The sequence below is a fragment of the Sturnira hondurensis genome, unplaced genomic scaffold, assembly GCF_014824575.4.
Source record: "Sturnira hondurensis isolate 20B ecotype Veracruz unplaced genomic scaffold, ASM1482457v3 Scaffold0013994, whole genome shotgun sequence".
NCBI lineage: Eukaryota > Metazoa > Chordata > Mammalia > Chiroptera > Phyllostomidae > Sturnira > Sturnira hondurensis.
In genome coordinates this window covers 392083-397313 of record NW_028086625.1, presented here as the reverse complement: position 1 = coordinate 397313, position 5231 = coordinate 392083, and positions in this window count along the sequence as shown.

The window sequence follows — 5231 nt, the reverse complement described above, 5'->3', positions numbered from 1 at the left end:
TGCCCACTAGGTATATATATAATTACCTAGTGGAGGTAATGGAAGTAGGATTGCTGATTTTTCTATATATATGTAATGATTACCACAGTCAAGCTGATTAACATATCTATCTCCTCATTGAGTTACCTTTTCTGGGTGTGTTAAGAGCCTTGATATCTACTCTCTTATTGAATTTACAGTACACAGTAGAGTATTATTAGCTATAGTCACTATGCTGTACATTAGATCTTTAGAACTTATTTGTCCTTTGAAACTACAAATTTGTGCCCTTTGACCAACATTTCCTCATTTCCCCCAACTCCTCAACCCTGGTAACCACCATTCCACTCTCTACTTCTATACATTTGACTTTTTTAGATTCCATGCAAAAGTAAGATCATGCTGTATTTTTCTTTGTGTATCTGACTTATTTTATTTAGCAGAGTATTCTCTAGGTTCATCCATGTTGTCATAAATGGCAGGATCTCCTTCTTAAAGGCTGAATAATATTCCATTGAGTATATCCACACTACAATTTCTTTATTCATTCTTCTGTCAACAGATACTTGTTTCCATGTCTTGGCTATTGTGAGTAATGCTACAATGAATGTGAGACTGCAGATTTCTCTTCCAGATACTGATTTCATTCCCTTAGGGTATATACAGAGAAGTAGGATTGCTGGATTATGTGGTGGTTTTATTTTTAATTTTTTGAGGACTCTCCACAGTATTTTCCATATTGTATACAAGTTTACATTTTCACCAACAATGAACAGTGTTCCCTTTTCTCCACATCCTTGTCAACACATTTCTTGTCTTTTTCATAATAGCCACTCTAACAGGTATGAGGTGATATCTCATTGTGGTGTTGATCTACATTTCTCTGATGATTAGTGTTGACTGTCTCAAGGCAGTAAACTGGAAGAATAATAAGTACTCACCTTGTTTGTTTCCCACCTCTCAGTACTTGGTTGGCTGCTTAAAACCTGCTGTTTTAGTCCTGACTCATGTGGCTCAGTTGATTGAGTGCCAGTCTGCAAACCAAAGAGTCACTGGTTCAATTCCCAGTCAGGGAACATGCCTGGGTTGAGGGCCAAGACCCCAGTAGGGGACAGGCAAGAGACAACCACCAACACAGCACCAACAATGGTAAATCATGACCCTCAGGCAATATACAAGCAAGCTTCTGGCCAGTCGATAAGACAATGACTGGCAGAGGGGACTTTCCTGAGCATGAATACCATATCTTTCATGCCTCGACTTGGGGTTCAGCATCTATTTGCAACAATCATGGAGGATCCATAATGGGCCATAGGATACCACAAAGGTGCCACAGAGAAGCATTTTGTTGTTTGCTGGCCCTGGATATGTCACCTTTAAGATTGGGGGCCATGCTTCAGTCACCCAGGGCACTATTTGCAAGTTTCTCTCCAACCCTTCAAGTGGTGACAAGAGCCATCCAACTCTTGTGAGGGGATTTTATTTCCCAAGGCCATGTCCCAGTAGCTGTTTGCCCTTGCTCCAGGCCCTCAGGTGCACACAAGAGAACATTTCCTTGTTTTCCCATGCCTGGTTTCAGTAAGGCATCCTTAGTCTGTACCTGCAGCTGAATTGGAGCTGCAGGCTGGTGGTGCAAGGCTTCCACTGGAGCTGGGCTCCCCCAGCTAGGCCCCACCTCCAACTACTCTCATTTAAAGTCCAGAGGACAGTCCATAAGCATTTTGTCCACCCCCTCAGTGTAGGGTGGCGGCTGCAGCTTGCAGGCCCTGCTTTAAGAGACCAGTGTACCGTTCAATCATCCCAGCAGCTTGCAGGTGATGGGCCACGTGGAATTTGTAGTTAACCTGTAGGTCTCCAGCCCATTGTTGTACCAAAGCCCTAGTAAAATGTGTCCCCTGGTCACTTTCCACGATTAAGGGTTGCACATAAGCAGCATATTAACTGCTTCAGCACAGCAATTACTGCTTTCTGATCTGGGTGCTATATGGGATAAGCAGTTAAAAGTCCACTAGCCATGTCCACACATGTGATGGCTTACTTATATTCCCTCTGAATTAGGCAGGGGTCCAATCACATCCACCTGCCACCGGTCAGTGGTACCCGTCCCCACACCACCTGTCCAGTAGTTCCCACAGGCCTGTGGGGATGCTCTTGCAAGCAGACAACAAAGGTCTCACAAGCTTCCTGTACCTCTGCTAAGGTGACAGGTAACCCCCAAATTTTTATAATAGACCACATGGTCTTCTGTCCAGCATGTAAGAGTTGATGGTGTAGCCACTGGGTGATTTCTTTTCCTGAGGGGCCAGTAGGCACCATTTCCAGCACTGCACCTCATCATTCCCAAGGGAAGCAAGGGGTGCATGACTGGTCACCTGGTGCATGATATAGTGATCTGTTTCTGGTGGCCTAGTTCCCATAGATTTTGCCATAAGGCCTGCCCCCATAATGGCCTATGCATAACCATCTATTTATTTGCATGTCATATAGAGATCCATAATGTTAGCTCCTGGTACACCACCCAACTATCTGTGCAAATAATCAGGGCCGGTGTTTCATTGGCAGCCATGAGCCACACAGCTTGCAGTTCTGCCCACTGGCTACTCTGACTTACTCCAGTGTCAAACCAGATTGTGTCTGTTTTTGGTTGAATTGCTACGTCAGTCCACACAGCAGGCTGGCCCCTGCTGGATCCATTTATATACCATGCATCTGAGGGAATAGGCACCCACCCTTCCTGGGAGGGGCTATTTTCTACTTCTTCTATAGGCTCAAGAGCAGTACATTTTTAAATCTATATAGGTAGTAGGGCCCAACACTTCCTGCAAGTCAACCTGTAAGGGGCTAGTTGACACAGTATTTTTTTGTTGCAGATAAGACCCCCATTTAGCCAATGTGAGCATCTTGAGCCATCCCACTATGAGGCTTGGCCATCCAGTTCCAGACCCACCCTGCAGTGGGCTCCATGGTTCTTATTTTCATGTGGATAGTTCCTGTTATAGTCTCCATGGCCAATAGGGCAGCATACACTGCAGCCAGTTGCCTTTCAATCTAGCAGTACCATACCTCTGCTCCCTTCCACAGTTGGGACCAGAAACCCAACAGTTGACATAGCCATTCCAATCACTGCCACAAACCCCACCCAAAGCCTTTTTGTGTCACATGTACATCTAGCTCACAGGGTCCAGAGCATGCAGTCTTGAGCAGGATCCTGAGCGTGCTAAATGATGCACTTCGCTCCTTGGGATGCTTGTTCCAACGTCGATGTCTAGTCCCAGTTCACTCCCCCTTTCACCAACAAATACAAAGGATGCCCTGGCTGGTGTAGCTCAGAGGATTGAGCGTGGGCCTGTGAGCCAAAGGATTTGGGTTCGATTCCCAGTCAGGGCACATGCCTGGGTTACAGGCCAGTTCCCAGCAGGGGACACATGAGAGGCAACCATACATTGATATTTCTCTCCCTCTCTCCTTCCCTTCCCCTCTAAAGATAAATAAATAAAATCTTTAAAAAAATACAAAGGATGAATGACCTGTGCAAGATGGGGCACAAATGCTCTCCAGTACCCCAACAGGCCCAAAAATGTCTAGAGCTGTTTCACAGTGGTAGAGGTAGGATACACCTGAATTTTATCTATTGCCTCATCAGGGATGACTTTTGTCTTACCTGACCAGACAACCCCCAAGAATTTGACAGACAATCTAGGCCCTTGCAGTTTGGCCTCCTTGACTGCCCAGCCACATGGCTTCAGGTGTGACAGCACTTGTAGCACTGCTCTCTCTAACTCTCTAAGAGCATCACTGGTGTACAAAATGTCATCTATGTAATGGAAGGGGCACACTTCTGCAGGCCTTGGCCACTTAGCCAAGTCCTCTGCCACAAGCCCATGACAGATGGTCGGGCTGTGCAAGTACCCATGAGGGAGCACTGTAAAGTTCCATTGCTGACCCTTCCACGTGAAGGCAAACTGATCTTGACTCTCTGGAGCAATATAAATGGAGCATAAGGCATGTGTTAGATCAGCTATGAAGTGGTAAGTTCCCAGCTCATTGGTTAACCAGTCTATCAAGTTCACCACAGAAAGACCACTGCATGTACTGGAGGAATGACCTTACTGAGCTCCCAGTAATTGACTATCATTCTTCATGTACAATCTGGCTTTTTCACTGGCCACATGGGAGAGTTAAAAGGACTGTGGACAGCCCTAATTATCACCATCTTTTCTAATTATCCTATAGTCACAGTATTTCCATATGTCCCTTGGGGAATCGGTATTGTTTCACTGCTGTTACCCATTGTAGGCGTGGCAAATGAACAGGGGAATGGTCAGCATGTTCCCACAGAATGTCTTTTGCCACTTGCACCCACAGGCAAAACTCTCCTATGGTCATGTGTAGCCATAGTCCCTGAAGTACATCAATACCCAGGATATACTGAAGAATGGGGGATACATAAACAGTGTACTCACAGTGGAGGGGGAGGACAAATGCCCAATACTCAGAGAAAGCTGCACAGCCTTCACCCTCACACTCTGTCCCACATAACCATCAACAGAGGCCTCAGACCCCAGAAACTTCTCAGGGTTTCTATGTAAGGGGGTACACTTGGCTCCTCTGTCCATGAGAGCCAAAACCTGATGGACATTTGCAGGGGACCAATGAATAACCAATTCAACATGTGGCCTCTGGTCCCTGTCTGACCTCTGGAGATGGGTTCCTCCACCTCCACCTTAGTCAAAAGTCCAAAGGATAGCTTCCCCCTTGTCACAGGAGATTGACACAATCAGATGATCTGCCAGCCAGCCCAAATGGGCTTCTCATGGCGCACCCTTAGATTTCCCTAGCAGTTTCTTCTTTTGGGGATGCAGGAAGTGTCGGACAGCTTGTAGCTCCTTCCAGCCAGCTTGTAGCTCTAATAGGTAAGCATTTGGCTTCCTGTCAATCTTTTCTTAAAATATATTTTATTGATTATGCTATTACAGCTGTCCCATTCCCCTCCACCCTGCTCACCCCCTCCCACCCACACTCCCCTTCTTTAGTTCATGTCCATGTGTCATACGTTCTTTAGCTTCTACATTTCCGATACTATTCTTGCCCTCCCCCTGTCTATTTTCTACCTACTGTCTATGCTACTTATTCTCTGCACCTTCCCCCCTCACTCCTCCTCCCACTCCCCTGCTTCTAACCCTTCATATTATCTCCATTTCTGTGGTTCTATTCTAATTGTTTGCTTAGTTTGCTTTTGTTTTTCTTTTAGG